Here is a 20037-nt window from a genome sequence, read left to right on the forward strand (position 1 = left end):
GCCGCATCAGAGACCCTGGTTAGACCAGAAAAAGTACCCTTTTCCTAGCTGAGCTTAGTTCAAATGTCCAGCCAACAAAATTTTGAACAATTATGGGTATTGTTTTAAATCACTAAGTTTTGGAGTTTGTTATTTAGTTATGTACAATTAGTACAAAATTGTTCAAGCTTTACCATAGCAATAAAAGCTAAAAACTGTCTAGGAAGACATTTATATAAAGAGTATTATGAAACATACATGAAAGATATAAAACAGTATATGAAGAAGCACACACAATTTTTTTGGAGGAAAGATGATAAAGATATCAACTTCTCTATGAGTAATACACCAATCAGAATCCACCACTGACAAAATTGATAATAAATTTTATGTGAAAAATGCTGAAAATAAAATCTGGAAAGAATAATAATGAAGAGTTCAGCTACCTAACAAAATGCTTCTGAGTTTAGTGGCTTAAATCAACAACAAACATTTTGCTCATGAATCTGTAAATTTGGTAGGGTTTAGTAGGAACAACTGTCTTTTCTCCTGATGGCTTGGGCTGGCGTGGGCTTGGAGGACTCACTTTTGGATGGACGCTCACATAGTGGTGAGTTGGTGTTGCTGACTGTTATCACCCCAAAAGGAAACCTGTACTCATTAAGCAGCCACTTCTCTTCTGCTCCACTTCGTCTTGGACAAGCACTAATCTGATTTGTATCACAACGCATTTACCTATCTTTGGTATTTCTTAGACATGGAATCTTATAATGTGATAAAAAGAGAAAAACGTAGATATGCATGTACTAGACATGACACATTTTCCCCATATATTATTAAATAAACATGAAAATGACAAAATTATCGTATTACATATATAACCACACTTTGCACACATGTATATATAGCTAAAAAGTGTGGAAAAATATAAGCTAAAGTTTTAGAGCAGTTATTTTGGGGGGCTAGTATTACCATCCAGAGAAAACGAAACATGTATTTGTATTTTTAAATAGTGAACATTGATTAACTTCATCATCAAAAAAAGTAAAGATATTTTCATTAATATTTCAATAGGAAGAAATGAACTATTTAAAGCATTGTTGAGCAAACCCTAATGAAATAATGGCTTTAGGCAAGGATCATGAACAACTGCTAGCAAAAAAGACAACCACATATTACATGCCTTCTAATGCCAGTACACATCACCACTTATGAAATATTCTAGCCAAAAATATCAAACCTTAATCTGATTAAAACTTTATTCTCAAAAATAGAGCTATATCTCAAATTTCAAAGAGGCCTGGGGACTCTTTGGAAATCTGATTGTGAACTTAGCCAACTCCTGTTACCTCCCCAGGCCTAGGCGTCCTTGTTCTGCAAAAGCAAGAGGGATGAACTTTCAAAAAAACCTGTTGACCTTCCTATGACTCAACGGCTTGACTCACATTTTCACGTGGAAATTTTGATATTTCAGTGTTCTCTGTTGGCTTAGTACTTTCATGTGTTCCGTCTTTATTCTTAATTTACAGAAAGTATAGGGAATGAGAAACACGTTTCGAGAGGAAATGAGGAAGCCTTCATCAAAATCCAGAATGTGATAAACCCTAGGGGTCAAATGAGCAGATTCCTTCAGGAAATAAGAGGAGGAGGCAGGGAATCGAATCCTGTTATATATATTGTGCCGGAGGATTCCTTGCTATTGGGGGCTGTCCTGCGTTTTAGCGCGTTTAGTAGCATCCGTGCTCCTACGCACGATATGCTGTTAGAATGATCCCCTTTCTTCTCAACCAAGTTATGAAAACCAAAAACATCTCCAGAGATTATTAAATGGCTTATGGGGACAAAGTTGCCCCAGTTGAGAACTAAGACTACAGATTTTTTTTTTTTAAAAAAGAGAAGATTTAAATAAAATAGCAAAAAATGCATCTTGCATAGTAATTTTTTAAAAGCAACTGTAGGGAAGAAATTATGAGACAAATGGAAATATATGTATTTGAAAAGAGACCTTTTAGTGATATATAATGAGTGGCGTATTTTTGGTTAAAATGATGTGCTGTCTTGTATTGCTTCAAAATAATACACTTGAGGTTGGTGAGTAAATGGGTAGCCGAATAGACAAAATGGGATAACAACTGAAACTAAGGTATGAGTACACAGGGTGAGTTCATCGTGCTTCTCTCTCACTTTTGTATGTGTTTGAAATTTTCCTTTAAAAAAAGTCTTAAAAATAATATTCAGTAACGACCAGAATTTTATAATGTTCTGTGACTATCAGAAGGAGTAGCTATAAGGAGACTAAAGTATAGCTTCTGGGAAGGGCAAGGAGAGGGGAGGATACTGTGTCTTTTTAAAATAAACCTTTTAGTACTACTTCACTTTGAGTGCTATGTGCGTGGATTACTTCAAAGAAAGACAAAAGATAATTAAAATCCCCAAATAAGCAAACAAAACACTGGAGAGATGCTACTGATATGAACATAATCGTTTAGTTATATAAAGTTTCTACATAGAGAAAGTAAGTTAAATGACATGATGAGGAAGCAACCAACCGACTCCAGATGTGGAACACTGGACATAGCACTCGACTGTCTCCTAAGGCTGCCCTGGCAGTTTTTCTCCTTTACCTTTTTTCTTGAGCATGATTAGAGAGCCAGGAGCTTCTGAGGAGGAGGGGATATTTCTTGTCTTTCTTGTTGCATGTGGATGGTAGACAAGGGAGGGCTGCCCCCTGGGGCACAGCAGCCTCTCTGTAACCCAGTGAATGAACCACAGGGCAAACTAGAGTTTGTCTGCCTACCTAATCATCTCTTACTTAGGGAGTAAGGAAGCCTTTTTGTTGGCTTTTCATATCTGTTGGCCTAAGCTGTATTTTCTAGTTCAGTTTTGGTCAAAGTCCTATACTGGACAAGAAGGAAACGTCTTTCTATTACTAAGGGCCTTATATTATCTCTTATTTTGCTATTAACTGTTGTTTGTATGATCCTTTGGCAGGGAGCCCAGAATCGACAGAGTAAATGGATTCTGATACCAAAACCTTACACAGTTACAAGAAAAACAAACATATTTCTTTCGACTTACTATTCATAGGTGTCATATTAGGGCGTATAAATATTGTACCTCTTGTGGTAACACTGAAGGACGTTCCGGCATTCCAAGGGGACAAATCAGCATAGTGACCCAATGTTCACCTACATTTACCAACGTAGCTGAACAGGCCAACAGGATAATGTAATTCGAAAGGTGCTCTAAAGGCACTTGCATTCTGAGGTTTGTTCACCGAGGTTCTAGGCTACATGGTTCCTAAAACCACCACTTTGAGATCAACTCTTTCTGTAAATGCATAATGTCTCCAGAAGCTTTCAGCTAAAATGCCAATGTGTTATCTTGGAGAGAGAACATGTGAACTCTATGCATTCACAAATTGCCTAAGCATGAACTAGTTTATTGAGTTATTTAAGTTGAGAGAAAGGTCCTCAAAGAAGGAATTACAAAATCATGCTTTTTATGAGACATCATGAAGAGGCTCAGGGAAGTTATAAGGGTAAGAGAAGTAGAAGGAAGAAGAACCTGAAGATACTTGGGAAGGCGTGCCCTGGATAGGTAGAATTCTGGCCAGAGAGGGGATAGCAGAAGGACTCAGAGTCTAGACCAACTCTGTCCATTAGAAGTTCTGCAATGATGAAAATGTTGTATATCTGGGCTGTTCAATATAGTAGTAATGAGCCACATGTGACTACTGATTACTTGAAATGGGACTAGTGTGACTGAGGAACTGGAAATTTAAATTTTATTTAATTTTAATTAATACAAATTAAAATTTGAATAGCTACATGTGGCGAATGGCTCCTATGTTGCATAGCACATGTCCAGAGGAAGGATATGGCAGTGGAGGGGGAGGGGGAAATGGAAAGGCAATGTGTTAAAGAATCAAAGATACATTTGCTTGATTCACATTTCATATGGTACCACTTTTCATTTTTAGGCGAGAGATAGTTTACAAATTACAGCTTATGTTTAGCAAATTAATCTATATTATGAAATAGTTGCACAGATTGAATAGACTGATAAGAGTAAGGCATCAGGCATAAATTTCTTTTAGTTTATACTATTTTAATAAACTTGAATTCATAAGTTCACATCTTTTTCCAAATTTAGGAATTTTTTAGCCATTATTTATTCAAAAATGTTTTCTGCACTCTTTGTCCTTTCCATTTGATATCAATGTATCAATGACATGAATGTTAGGTCTTTTAATATGGCCCCACAAGGCTCTGAGACTTGGTGTTTTATTAGCATCGTTTTTCTTTTTTGTGTGTGGCTTAGACCATTTCTCGTAATCTGTATTTAAGTTCACTAAGCTCTCCTCTGTCACTGTCATTTTGTTATTGAGCTCATCGAGTAATTTTTTCTTTGGTTATTAGACTGTTTGGTTCTGGAGTTTTGATTTGGCTCCTTTATTACATATTCTGTTCACATGCTGAGACTTTTTATCTTGTCGTTTGTGTCCCGAATGCTTACCTTATTTCTTGGGGCATGGTTATGAGAGCTGCTTCGTAGGTATTATTTAATAATATCAGTATATCCAGGTAATTTTGAAATTAGCATCTATGAATTGTAAGATGTTGAAATTTTCCTTACATTTTGTCTATCAAATAATTTTGGATTATGTCCTGGATATTTTGGATATTTTGAATACTCATTATGTGACTGTAGGTTTTGTTTATTTTCTATTTTTTTTGACTTTTAGGTTCAGAGATACATGTGCAGGTTTTTTATACAGGTAAATTACATGTCTTGGGGATTTGGTGTATGGATGATTTCATCACCCAGGTAATAGGCATTGGAACGTGTTATGTAGTTTTTCCATCTTCTCCCTCCTGGCACCCTCCACTCTCAAGTAGCCATAAAAAGAATAAAATACTGACAAATACAGCTAACCATGGAGTAGAAAAGTCTCCACAATGAGAATTAAAGAATACTGCTAAAAAAATTAGAGATGACAAAAACAAATGGGAATCATTCTGTACTCATGGATGGGAAGAATCAGTATTGTTGAAATGGACATATGGCCAGAGCAATTTATAGGCCTTATTTAAATCTTATGGAAAATATTTTTTTTAAGCTGGACAATTAAACTGGGTAAGTTCTAACATATCCACCTTTCTATAGACAGTGGTTCTATGCCCATTCTGTTTCCAAAGTCTATTAGCATGTAGCACTTTTCTCATTTGTCCTTTGGGTACGCCACCTGTGGCCAGTTTGGGATCCATTCAGGGATCTACGTTGTAGTCAGTTCTCAACTGAACCTTGCTGTTTAGTATTAGGTCAATGCATTCACAGTTTTAAAGTGAGACCAAAAGTTTGTACACAATTTATAAGATCATTTCTTTACTTCTGTCCTCTCTGTAACATTCCTGACATTTTCTGACTCCTGGTATTCATCACCTACTACCCTCCATTCCTCTGGCAAGGAAGCTAGGAATTTAGTCTCCCTGCTCTTAGAACTTGTACATTTCACATAACTGCCTCTGCATCTGAGCATCATGATAGGATAGAGGGCAAAAAGTGGTAGATTGCCTTGCACATTTGTGACACCACCAAGAATCAGGCCATCTGGCCAGGGAGAAAGGTTCCCCTTCTGCTCAGTCATTGTCATTACCTTCACCACAGCTGTAAGATTGCCTGGGAGCTGGAGAGATTTGCACACCCATTCATCTAACTACTCAATAGAAAAGCATATCAACACACTTCAGAGGAAGATAATAGAATCCAGATCTCTACAAGGTGTCATTCATCATGTCTAGTGTATAATAACATTGCAGAAAATTCAATTACTGGATGATTGATTGAAATTTGGTTTTAAGTTTGTTAGGCAAGAGGTTGTTTTTAAGATTTATGTGGATGAGTTTGTAGAAAGCCCAAGATGTTAAACCAAATCCACACTGCAGACTCTGGACTCTTCTCTGTAAAGCAGAGCAGCCAAATCTCTGCTAAGTTCTTTTAGCTTTCCAGTTGTTATTTTCCAATGGGACTCTTGGATCCAAACTCTGCCCTTTGACAACTGAAATCAATAAGCCTGTATCCTTCTGCTTGAATTGTAGGTGAGATATGCAGACTGGAAAATATACAAAGTGAAAAGCCGAATATATTTAGATTACACAATATAATTCCCTCCTGGCGTCTGTCTTCTTTTGGTCATGCCACAGTGACATCAAATCGTTGTTTCTTAAAGGTTGTCCAGACTTTATGGTTGCTGTCTATGGAATACTTTCCCTGCCATAAGCCACTCTGCAAATATCAGAACATAACTGCTAAACATATTTATTAATTCACCTAGATTTATAATATGTAAATATTTTATTTTTTCCCTTTGTTTTTGAAATGAAAATCTTATAGAACTGAAGTCTCATTTGTATTATTTTTCACAGCTCATTCTGTCTTCTTCTTCATAGACAACCAATATTTTAAGATTGCTGAAGGGCCTCCCTGCTCATGTTTCTGTATGCTTACTGTCCATGTATATCTTTATATAAAATACATTTACATAAAATTTTCAAGCTATATTATTCTGTAACATTTTAATATTTCCCAGATCTATTTATATTATAGATCTAATTTATTCATTCAAACTACCAGATTATTATTTTTAAGCCGTTGGTAGTTTTCTCTGTTGCTCTATGGGTAGAGACATAATTTATCTTTGGGTTAAGATTGTGTTTTTGTTTTGAGCAAAACTCTAATGCTCCCTTCCAGTTACCCAAAGGTAAATCCAGAATGCCATTCTGGAGTCGAAAAGTTAGGAATAAAGAAAAATTCAACTGTTCTATTATTGGAAACCTTGACTCTTGTGGGCAGAGTGACATTCCTATACATTTTATGATTTTATATATTGATTAAGTAGAGAGAGCAATGAAAGGTAATGGTCCCTTTAGAGTGCTTCTGTCTATGGAAAGTAACCTGGTGGCAGTAAGCGTCAACATTAAGGAGGATGAAGATCAGTTGAGACTTCCAGTGAAGAGGCATGACCAATTGTCTTTAGGAGGAGAAATAATTCCATTTTTAAGTTTTCTTTCTTTGGCTCTCCATTTCCTTTTATAATGCCCCAGTCTTTAGTAAAGTATATTGAACACCGTGCTCTGGACTTTGGAGAGCTGCAGCAGCAGAGATCTGTGGGGCAGCTGCCTGAATTGACAGTGGATATACAACAACCTACACAGAATTGTAGAATGTGTACATGCAGTCATTGAAACCCGTAAAAACACCTGGAGAGCAAGCACTAGAAAGACTGGATATGAAAGTTGTGCAAGTGGAATGGTAGATTTTGATTATTATATTTGGGGAGTAATGGGAAGAACACTGTAGACTTGTAACATGCTTAATAAAAGGACAGAAAATTGATTCACCTCAGTAGTACAAAACAACCATCTCCAAAATGATTCTCATCATTTAATTTCATTCAACAACTTCAAAATGCTCAACACAATGATTCAGTTACAGCAGGTGTTTCTACAAGTGAATTTTCTGTACAATTCTGAAATTAACAATGCTTCACTAACTAAATAAGTTCAAGTACTGGGTAGAGGAAATACATCCATACTCAATAGTCATTCATGACCAACTGAAGATCCTAAATTGTCTTAAAAGATATAACTCAGCAGGAAGAAAGAAATGCTTAATTTTAAAGTAACCTTTAAATTGGAACATATATTTTTTAATTTAAATGAACCATAAGCATTTTGTCTTGAATTCTGTAGGAATTTTTTTCTACTAATATTTCTTAATGTATATGTTTAATGCCCACTTTCACATTTTTCAGGATACTTCTGAGAGTCCTAGAGCCCAGTAAGTTTATTACTAAGAAATAAGCAAAACAGCCCTCAAAATAGTGGTTTTCATTTTAATTTTAAATCAAAGTGCTCTTTATTAAATGATTTTTAGAATCATTAGTCTCCTTTTTCTTCAAATGTCTGAGATATTCGTGTTAATCGAACCAGGTCATTCTCTCTCAATGTTTCTAAAAATTTTCCTCTTAGAGATGAGATCCATGTTTTCTCAAATGATAATATTATTTATATTTACAATGACTCACAGAAAAATCTGGCTACAGACTTCATTGCCAGATTGTTTATTAGTGAGTAGATTTTGAGAAAACATATTTTATTACCATTTTTATGTCTTAAGGGACTCATCATTGAAGTTAAACTTTTTTTTTTAGTTTTTGTATTTTTTTTATTGCATTTTAGGTTTTGGGGTACATGTGCAGAACTTGCAAGACATTTGCATAGGTACACACATGGCAGTGTGTTTTGCTGCCTTCCTCCCCTTCACCCACATTTGGCATTTCTCCCCAGGCTATCCCTCCCCAGCTCCCCACCCTGCGGTCCCTCCCCTCTTCCCCCCAATAGACCCCAGTATTTGGTACTCCCTTCCCTGTGTCCATGTGTTCTCATTTTTCATCACCCGCCTATGAGTGAGAATATGCAGTATTTCATTTTCTGTTCTTGTGTCAGCTTGCTGAGAATGATGTTCTCCAGATTCATCCATGTCCCTACAAAGGACATGAACTCATCATTTTTGATTGCTGCATAATATTCCATGGTGTATATGTGCCACATTTTCCCAATCCAGTCTATCATTGATGGGCATTTGGGTTGGTTCCAGGTCTTTGCTATTGTAAACAGTGCTGCAATGAACATTCGTGTGCATGTGTCCTTATAGTAGAACGATTTATAGTCCTTTGGATATATACCCAGTAATGGGATTGCTGGGTCAATTGGAATTTCTATTTCTAAGGCCTTGAGGAATCGCCACACTGTCTTCCACAATGGTTGAACTAGTTTACACTCCCACCAACAGTGTAGAAGTGTTCTGAAGTTAAAATTTTAACCTTCCTTACAACATAAAGATAATTTTTTATTGGAAGCTTATGTAACCTAAAATTTAGATTTTGACAACTGTCTTGCAGTTTATAAATATTATAATAAAGAAAGCTATACCAGGATGGTTTAAACCCTTTAACTGATAAGCAATAACTGTGATGATTCTTGTATGCTCTGGATGAAATTCCAGTTGTTCTTTCGTGTTTGTAGATAAAAGTCAAGGATCCCTGAGCTATTCTAAAGTCATGCTCATTGTTCTTGGAGTCTTGGCTTTACATAATGTCTTGATTTTCTTGAAGTATAGTTGGTCAGTTTATTAATCTTTTTATTGTTAAGATAATTCAATTAATAATGTCTCAGTCATTTGAAAACTTAAGTTGCTTCAGACAGAGATAAAATTATTATAAAAATAACTCAGGGTGATTAAATGTAGAGGTACTGAGTAGCCCCTTCAGGTAAAATTATCATGGGAGATCTATGAATAGAGGACATTTCAGCTGAATGTCAAGCATGAATTAGTCTCTCAAAGAGAAAACAGAAGGAAGAGCATTCCAGAAAGAAGGAGGCAGAAAATATAAAGGGCATCAGGTAGGAATAAGCTTTGTATTCTTGAGGAATGACAAGGAGTCCAGTGAGATGACTAAGGTGGGAGAAGTTGCCAATGCTGTAGAAAAGGTAGACAGGGTCAGATCACACTCAGCCTTGCAAGCTGTGAGGAGTTCTGATTTTATGAGCATGGAATCACATGTCCGAGATATGGTCGAGTGAAAAACATCATGTTTCAAACAGCCTGAATAGAAAGATCCCCTTAATGTAAAACTATGTCTTCATTTTTATATGTGTCTGAAGGCACAGAGATACATTGGGGTGTATGTTCAGAGAAATGCTAACATTGGAAATATCTAAGTGCTGGAATTCAGATGATAATTATGTTCCTTTTGTATTTTTTATACTGCTTGAATTGTTTGCTAAAACAACAAAGCCATATCAAATATGCATACATAAAAAATGAGCCATGGTCCTCTTTGACTAAGATTTAATGTTAAGACAACATTGACGTTGTGGCTTCCAAACTCACACAAGATAAAAAATAATGGATTTCTTCCATAACCTAGCAAGTCAGACCAACATTCAAATTTGGGAAATACAGTGAACACCACAAAGATATTCTTGTAGAATAGCAACCCCAAGGCACATAATCGTCAGATTCACAAGGGTTGAAATGAAGGAAAAAGTGCTAAGGGCAGCTAAGAGAGAAAGGTCAGGTTACTCCCAAAGGGAAGCCCATCAGACTCACAGCAGATGTCTTAGCAGAAACCCTACAAGCCAGAAGAGAGTGGGGGCTAATATTCAACATCCTTAAAGAAAATAATTTTCAATCCAGAATTTCATATCCAGCCAAACTAAGCTTCATAAATGAAGAAGAAATAAAATCCTTTATGGACAAGCAAATGCTGAGAGATTTTGTCACCACCAGGCCTGCCTCACAAGAGCTCCTGAAGGAAGCACCAAACATGGAAAGGAACAACCAGTACCAGCCACTGCAAAAACGTACCAAATTGTGAGGACTGTCAACTCTGTGAAGAAACTGCATCAACTAATGGGCAAAACAACCAGCTAGCATCAAAATGGCAGCATCAAATTCACACATAACAATATTAAGCTTAAATGTAAATGGGCTAAATCCCCCAGTCAAAAGACACAGACTGGCAAATTGGATAAAGAGTCAAAACACATCAGTGTGCTGTATTCAGGAGACCAATCTCATGTGCAAAGACACACATAGGCTCAAAATAAAGGGATGGAGGAAGATTTACCAAGCAAATGAGCCAAAAAAAAAGCAGAGGTTGTAATCCTATTCTCTGAAAAAAATGAATTTATAAAAAAAAAGCTTGTTGGATTTTATTAATAGATGTAACAATAAAATTACATTTTTGGGGGTGAGTTTCCATGATTATGGAAGATATAAAAAGCACCAAAAAACCTAGAGCACACAGAACATGAACAATCAAGAAAATTCCCTTATTATGTACCAAAATAGAATTCTCCACATACGATTGGCATTTCCTTCAACTTCTGGAAAGTGAAAAATGAATGGGAGGACATTAGCTGGAAGAAGGTGGAAAAGGGTAAATAGTATTCATGTTACACATTAATTCAATTACTCATTCCTTTGATACAGATTTTAAAATAATCTAAATAAACAAGGGTTGCGTGCAAGAAGTCTACTTGAATTAGGTTTTCATGGGTGTAAGAACAAAATATGACCACAAAAGGAAGAAGGTAGGGCTGAAAAACAGCACGGAGGCTACTAGCTTCATATCAGAATAGTCAGACTTAGGGTTTCCATATTCTACCAAAAAATAAATGGGAAATCTTTTTTGCATCGACATCTCCCATCAAATCTTTTCATTGCTTTGTTTTATGTCACTCTTATTTTTACTTGTACACATTCACCTTTTGTTCCATCCTCATATTTCTGTGGTAGCCATGGAATTATGGTTCAGAGGATTCAGATGAACCAGCTTTGAATTTGCATGTAACTACCTATTGTAATAGTTCCGTGGAAAACCACTAAGAGAGTGTTATTATTCCAAAGCTGGATTACTTCCATAAATAATCTAATGAGAGCTTCATTTTTTTCCTGTCTATGAAAGTCACTTGAGTTCCATTCCATTTATGGAGAAAAAGGCTTTTCTGTTTCTATTCAATTAAGCCAATGGCTGCCTTTTGGCAAGGAAAGAAGAAAAGCATTAATCATTTCCAGTTCATCCATATCAGGATGTTTACTCACAAAAGACAAAGCTTCAATTATATCTTTCTTATTATGACCTCCAGGTATTTTTCTCAATGTGACAATTTTACAACTCTTCAGAAGAGGTTATTTATGGACATATCCTACTTAGAAGAATAGAATGTGGACAATAGCATAAGAACACTTTGGCAATGCTTGCAGATAACCGGATGCTTGCATTGGTCTACCATGACTAGAGGCTTTCATTTGTAGTAATAAAGTCTGATGGTGGTCCTTGAGGATTCCCTCTGCTTTTCATTCTCCATCATCCCCCTAAATGTAGTAGATTCTTCCTAGGATTAGATCTTATCTCTGGCCATACTGAAATCTACTCCCCAACTCTTCAAACTTAGCTCTCTTCTTCCATCATGTAGGATTGCCCACCTGACCTTCTGCCCACCAGGGTTTCATGGGCTTAGATGTCACTCTTAATTTTTGCCCACGTAACTGCTGCAATTGGCTTGGCAACCATTGCCAACTGAGTTCCCTCTTAGGCTCTGTCTCAGCAATAGTGTAAGTAGATCTGAGGATGGAACCTAGACTGTGGTGGGCTGATTCAGGTAGAGGCTGGGTGGGACCGAATGGAGAAGAGGTAAAACTGTGAGAAAGAGAGGGAAAAACATGAACATTCGTGAGTCAGTATGTGAGTAGGAAGAAGACAAAAGCCCATGCTTGTGAAGAGTTATACTGCTCACCAGTGACTTTCCATAAACACCTGTTCACCTCAGCATTGAGATGAGATAGAATTTTCTCATCAAATGCTGCAGGTGTTAGCTGAGCATGCCTTTTCCTCAGCATGCTCTGACCACTAGTTAAAAGTATTCAAATTCAAAGTAGCTGTGCTATTTGAAATTACTGTTTAGCATTTCTATTTGCAGAGCCTGTTTTAAGGAGGTTAAGTCACTTTTTAATTTAACTAGTTAGGCTCCTATTGAATAGGGGTGAGGTAACCTGACTACATTCTGAACTAGATATAATCTTCTGTAACATATTTTCTTACTTTTAAATTCTTTTCATAAAAGTTTCTTTATTTAAACACAAATGATGTAGCAAAGCTTTTTAAAAAGAAAATATAAACGTATTTTCTTTGAAATATATTTACATATCTTTTAAATGTAAAAGTACATGCATTTGTCATTGACTTATAACTGCTGGTAAATACAGCTTAATTTAACCTTGGCTTACTTCTTAGATTTTGATTGAATTTATCTTTTATCTTACCCCACATCATTTCATAAAGTTGTTACATAGACTTCTGGGCTTATACAAGTTATTTTAAAAACTATTGTAGACTCTCAGAATTGGCATCACACATCAACTTCCAAATAAGGGACTTTTTTTGGTCTGTCTTCTTTCATAAGTTTCTGCTGAAATCTTTCCTTTATATAACAGAAGAGCTGAAAAAGAAAAACATGAAGGGCATTTTATGCTGACAACACAAAAACTGGGTTTTTATCTAATCATGTGGAAGTGTTTTTTCTCTCTGGTGTTAAATATATGAGAAATATATAATTTCCATTGATTTCTAATTGGAAGCTGGTAGCTATATATTATTCAAAATTGAAGCATACTACGTCATTGCTTTTTAAAAATATTATTGTTCTTGAAAATGCATTCTCAAGTTGATGGTGTGAATTCAAATGATACATATGTAAAGACTGGATCTATGTCCAAAAACGAAAAGAAACAAAAATGCTCAGACTTCCCACTTGGTGGTGAGAACATAATCTTGACCTCCACCACAAATGCGTGTGTTTACCCATATATCACTGGGACATTTCAAAGAGTTTCCAGATTAGTTGGGAAGCTCTGTCACTGAATGTAATAAATAAAGCTCACACTTAGAGTTTAGAGTTTTTTTCTTTGCAAATAGCAAACTTTCTTTTTTTTAAAAAAAACACCAAAATGAATAACCAAACAATGAAATCCTCCTTTTTTTAATCACAGGAGGACAAAATCCTCATTTAAGAATCTTAGGAACATAAGCTATGCTCATGGGGGCATAACCAGCTGTTCCTAATGCCCTGGTACTGAAGTGGTGTCATTGTTGGAGGTCAATACTTGAGGTTTATTGCCTCACACCAAGGAAATCAAGTACATGGACACACGAAGTGAGGTTAAAAGCACCAGATTAATAGGCGAAAGAAAGAATAGCTCTCTCTGCTGCAGAGAGAGGGGTCCCAGAGAAATGGGTTGCTGGTTCTGTGGTGGAATGCAATGGGTTTTACAGATGAGCTTGAGGAGGGGGTGTCTGTTTTACATAGGGCATAAAAAATTGGTCAGACCAGGTGTGCTATTTGCATAAGGTGCAAAAAACTGGTTAGGACTAGGTGTGCCATTTGCATAGCCTGTGAAAAACTGGCCACCTCACCCTAATATTTTATTATAGTGATGGGTTCTTTGCTTGGCGGGTACCATGTTGCCTTGTTCTTTACTGTACATGTGTTGACAAAGAACATGGAAGATGGCACCTCCATGTTGAACATACCTGGCTTCCACCTAGCCCTTTTCTTTCTTTCTTTTTTTTAAATATAAATATTTTATTGCACTTTAGGTTCTGGGGTACACGGGCAGAACATGCAGGATTGCTGCATAGGTACATACATCGCAATGTGGTTTGCTGCCTCCATCCCCATCACCTATATCTAGCATTTATCCCCATTTTATCCCTCCCCAACTCCCTATCCCCCTGCTTTCCCTCCCCTAGTCCCCTCCAACAGACCCCAGTGTGTGATGCTCCCCTCCCTGTGTCCATGTGTTCTCATTGTTCAATACTCGCCTATGAGTGAGAACATGTGGTGTTTGATTTTCTGTTCTTGTGTCAGTTTGCTGAGAATGATGGTTTCCAGATTCATCCATGTCCCTACAAAGGACACAAGCCAATAGTTTTTATGGCTGCATAGTATTCTATGATGTATATGTGCCACATTTTCCCTGTCCAGTCTATCATCGATGGGCATTTGGGTTGGATCCAAGTCTTTGCTCTCGCAAACACTGCCACAGTGAACATATGTGTGCATGTGTCTTTATAATAGAACAATTTATAATCCTTTGGATATACACCCAGTAATGGGATTGCTGGGTCAAATGGAATTTCTATTTCTAGGTCCTTGAGGAATCGCCACACCATCTTCCACAATGATTGAACTAATTTACACTCCCACCAACAGTGTGAAAGTGTTCCTATTTCTTCACATCCTCTCCAGCATCTGTTGTCTCCAGATTTCTTAATGATTGCCATTCTAACTGGTGTGAGATGGTATCTCAATGTGGTTTTGATTTGCATTTCTCTAATGACCAGTGATGAGAGCATTTTTTCATATATTTGTTGCCCTCATATATGTCTTCTTTTGAAAAGTATCTGTTCATATCCTTTGCCCTCTTTTGAATGGGTTTCTTTCTTTGTTTTCTTGTAAATCTGTTTTAGTTCTTTGTAGATTCTGGATAGCCCCTTTGTCAGATGGGTAGATTGCAAAATTGTTTTCCCATTCTGTTGGTTGCCACTTCACTCTAATGATTGTTTCTTTTGCGGTGCAGAAGCTCTAGAGTTTAATTAGACCCCATTTGTCTGTTTTGGCTTTTGTTGCCAATGCTTTTGCTGTTTTAGTCATGAAGTCCTTGCCTATGCCTATGTCCTGAATGGTTTTCCCTAGGTTTTCTTCTAGGGTGTTTATGGTGTTAGGTCTTATGTTTAAGTCTTTAATCCATCTGGAGTTAATTTTAGTGTAAGGTGTCAGGAAGGGGTCCAGTTTCTGCTTTCTGCACATGCCTAGCCAGTTTTCTCAACACCATTTATTAAACAGGGAATTCTTTCCCCATTGCTTGTGTTTGTCAGGTTTGTTAAAGATCAGGTGGTTGTGATGTGTGGCATTGCCTCTGAGGCCTCTGTTCTGTTCCTTTGGTCTATGTCTCTGTTTTGGCACCAGTACCATGCTGTTTTGATTACCATAGCCTTGTAGTATAGTTTGAAGTCCAGCAGCGTGATGCCTCCAGCTTTGTTCTTTTTGCTTAGAATTAACTTGGTTATGCCAGCTCTATTTTGGTTCCATGTGAAGTTTAAGGTGTTTCCAGTTCTGTGAAGAGGGTCATAGGTAGCTTGATGGGGATAGCATTGAATCTGTAAATTACTTTAGGCAATATGGCTATTTTCATGATATTGATTCTTCCTAATCATGATCATGGAACGTTTTTTCATCTGTTTGTGTCCTCTTTTATTTTGTTGAGCAGTGGTTTGTAGTTCTCCTTGAAGATGTCCTTTACATCCTTTGTTAGTTGTATTCCTAGGTATTTTATTCTCTTTGTAGCAATTGTGAATGGCAGTTCATTCTTGATTTGGCTCTCTTTAAGTCTGTTATGGGTGTATAGAAATGCTTGTGATTTATGCACACTGATTTTGTATCCTGAGACTTTGCTGAAGTTGCTTATCAGTTTCAGGAGATTTTGGGCTGAAACAATGGGGTCTTTTAAATATACAATCATGTCATTCTGCAAATAGAGACAATTTGAGTTCCTCCTTTCCCTAATTTAATACTCTTTATTTCTTTTTCTTGCCTGATTGCTCTGGCTAGAACTTCCAATACTATATTGAATAGGAGTGGTGAGAGAGGGCATCCTTGTCTAGTGCCAGATTTCAAAGGGAAGGCTTCCAATTTTTGCCCATTCAGTATGATATTGGCTGTGAGTTTATCATAAATAACTTTTATTATTTTGAGATACATTCTGTCAATACCTAGTTTATTGAGAGTTTTAGCATAAAGGGCTGTTTAATTTTGTCAAAGGCCTTCTCTGCATCAATTGAGTTAATCATGTGGTTTTTGCCTTTGGTTCTGCTTATGTGGTGAATTACATTTATAGACTTGCGTATGTTGAACCAGCTTTGCATCCCCGGGATGAAGCCTACTTGATCATGATGGATAAGCTTTTTGATGTGCTGTTGCATTTAGTTTGCCAGTATTTTATTGAAGATTTTTGCATCTATGTTCATCATGGATATTGGCTTGAAGTTTTCTTTTTTTGTTGAGTCTCTGCTGGGTTTTGGTATCAGGATGATGTTGGTTTCATAAAATGATTTGGAAAGGATTCTTTGGAATAGTTTCAGAAGGAGTGGTATCAGGTCCTCTTTGTATGTCTGGTAGAATTCAGCTGTGAACCCATCTGGACCTGGGCTTTTTTTTGTGTGGTAGGCTCTTAATTGCTACCTCAACTTCAGCCCTTGTTATTGGTCTTTTCAGGGTTCCATTTTTTTCCTGCTTTAGGCCTGGGAGGGTGCAAGTGTCCAGTAATTTATCCATTTCTTCCAGGTTTACTGGTTTATGTGCATAGAGTTGTTTGTAGTAATCTCTGATGGTGGTTTGTATTTCTGTGAAATCTGTGGTGATATCCCCTTTATTGTTTTTTATTGCATCGATTTGGTTATTCTCTCTATTCTTTTTTATTAATCTGGTTAGTGGTCTGTCTATTTTGTTGATCTTTTAAAAAACCAGCTCCTGGATTTATTGATTTTTTGAAGGGTTTTTTTTTTTGTCTCTATCTCCTTCAGTTCTGCTCTGATCTTAGTTATTTCTTGTCTTCTGCTAGCTTTTGAGTTCTTTTAATCCTGCTCCTCTAGCCTTTTCAATTTTGATGATAGGATGTCGATTTTAGATTTTTCCTTGCTTCTCATGTGGATATTTATTGCTATAAATTTTCCTCCAGACACTGTTTTAAATATGTCCCAGAGATTCTGGTACATTGTGTCTTTGTTCTCGTTGATTTTAAAGAACATCTTTATTTCTGCCTTCATTTCATTGTTTATCCAGTCAACATTCAAGAGCCAGTTGTTCAGTTTCCATGAAGCTGTGTGGTTCTGAGTTAGTTTCTTAATCCTGAGTTCTAGCTTGATTGCACTGTGGTCTGAGAGACTGTTATTCTTCTGCATTTGCTGAGGAGTGATTTATTTCCAATTAAGTGGTAAATTTTACATGTGATGTGGTGCTGAGAAGAATATATTCTGTGAATTTGGGGTGGAGAGTTCTGTAAATGTCTATTAGGTTTGCTTGGTCCTGATCTGAGTTCAAGTCCTGGATATCCTTGTTAATTTTCTGTCTTGTTGATCTGTCTAATATTGACAGTGGAGTGTTAAAGTCTTCCACTACTATTTTTGGGAGTCTAAGTCTCTTTGTAGGTCGTTAGGAACTTGCTTTATGTATCTGAGTGCTCCTGTATTGGGTGCATGTATATTTAGGATCATTAGCTCTTCTTGTTGAATTGATCCCTTTACCATTATGTGATACCCTTCTTTGTCTCTTTTGATCTTTGTTGGTTTAAAGTCTGTTTTATCAGAGACTGGGATTGCAACTCCTGCTTTTTTTTGCTCTTCATTTGCTTGGTAAATAAATCTTCCTCCATCCTTTTATTTTGAGCCTATGTTTGTCCTTGCATGTGAGATGGGTTTCCTGGAAACAGCACACCAATGGGTCTTGACTTTTTATCCAATTTGCCAGTCTGTGTCTTTTGATTCAAGTTTGCTGGCGGTTTGGTAAAGCCGGTTCAGTTCTGCTCCCTTTGCCAGGGATTCTCACGTGTGTGAAAATTGGACCAACAGAGGTGGGGTTCCATTTCCTGGTTTGACTTTTCAGTGGCTTTATCCAGAATGTCACTGGTGTCTGGTTATTGTAGCACCAGCCCAACCTTCTCTGCCCCCATGCTGGGGCATTTCCAGTATTAAAGGTAATACTGCAGGTTGCCGTCCCCTATGCCAAACTTGAGCTTCTCCAAAAGGTTTTGTTCTCCATGAGATCAGTGCATTGAACACATCGAACCCTTTCATTTTGGTGAGAATAAGGGCGTCGCTCATGAGGTCTAGAAGGGGGGTCTGGGTGTGAACATTGTAGAAAGAATAAGCAGCTTTGAGACTCTTGTGGGTTGGATGGTTCATGATGGTGGAGGGCAGCGTAGAAAAGCTCAGGAAATCCATCACCTCTCCATTTGTATTCTCCACCACAAAAGTGTCAATGATGTTCTCCTGGGGATAGAACCAGTGCTCCACCTCCTCCTGGCTCATGACTGGCATGAGGTGAAACTGCTTCAAGTACCTGGTGAGGAGCTGGTGCACTACTGGAATGTCCTTTTTTCCCGTTGGTCAAAGCCCAGCTGTCTTGGGAGTCTCTGGCAGTCGGTACAGCTTCATGGTGCGCTGCATGGTCATATTTCTGTTCAGGTGGGAGAACTTCACTTCAACCAGCTTCTGTAGGTTTAGGGACTGATGCCAATACCTGCAGGTGCCAACAGGCTTTGGTAGTACCACCCCGGCAGTGTAAACAGCCTGGAAGATGCCCTCCAGATGAACCCGCCTGGAGATCTCTTGGATCAGGACTGGAGCCACCCTCTTGGAACGCAGCTTCTTGTGGACACACAGGAAGTTGATCTCCACCATCTTCTTCTCTGTGTCATAGATATGGATGTTTGCTGGTATGGCACTAATGAACCCAACCAATTTCCAGCTTGAGACCACTCAAACCCCACAGTGCCACTGGGGGAGCTAGCCGGGTGGCCAGAGAGCCCACAAAAGAAACTCTGGGGAATAATCAAATCAGAACATGTTGTCATCATCTTCCACATAGTTCTCATTCAGGAGGGTGTACAGTTCTTTCTTTCTTTCGATTGGGACCCATTAACATTTAAAGGTTAGTATCGTTATGTGTGAATTTGATCCTGCCATTTTGATGCTAGCTGGTTGTTTTTCCCATTAGTTGACACAGTTTCTTCATTGTTTTGAAGCTCTTTACCATTTGGTATGTTTTTGGAGTGGCTGTTACTGGTTGTTCCTTTTTATGTTTAGTGCTTCCTTTAGGATCTCTTGTAAGGCAGGCCTGAGGTGATGAAATCTCTCAGCAATTGCTTGTTTGTAAAGGATTTTATTTCTCTTTTGCTTATGAAGCTTAGTTTGGCTGGATATGAAATTCTAGGTTGAAAGTTCTTTTCTTTTAGGATGTTGAATATTGGTCCCCACTTTCTTCTAGCTTTGAAGGATTTCTGCCGAGAGATCTGCTGTAAGTCTGATGGGCTTCCAGGTAGCCCTTTTCTATTGGCACAGCTGCCAGCATTCACCCAAGCAAATTTTCAGCTTGTTTATCTATGTTTGCAGCTCAATTTCTCGGGCTGCTCTTTGTTAGAAAAGAAATGATTTTGCGGCTGCTTTGAGAATATTTGGAGATGGGATGCTTGGCATGAAGGGGTGGTATCCCCAAGATAGTCAGGTCATCCAGTGGAGTTAATGTCTTACTTCCTTTCCCTGAAAGAAAATAAAAATTATTTACTTAAAATATTAAAAAGATTATTATGAGCATTTTTCTTATATAGAATCAGTGAATACAATCAAAATGAAATACAATCAAATCAAGAAGT

The 20037-nt window shown here is 37.4% G+C and overlaps 1 pseudogene; it reads right to left on the reverse strand.

Moving 5' to 3' along the window:
• Positions 1-16655: 16655 nt before the first annotated feature.
• On the reverse strand, positions 16656-19231 carry LOC128929782 (glycylpeptide N-tetradecanoyltransferase 1 pseudogene; annotated as a pseudogene).
• Positions 19232-20037: the final 806 nt, after the last annotated feature.

Source organism: Callithrix jacchus, chromosome 15 (genome assembly GCF_049354715.1).
Source record: "Callithrix jacchus isolate 240 chromosome 15, calJac240_pri, whole genome shotgun sequence".
Classification (NCBI taxonomy): Eukaryota; Metazoa; Chordata; class Mammalia; order Primates; family Cebidae; genus Callithrix; species Callithrix jacchus.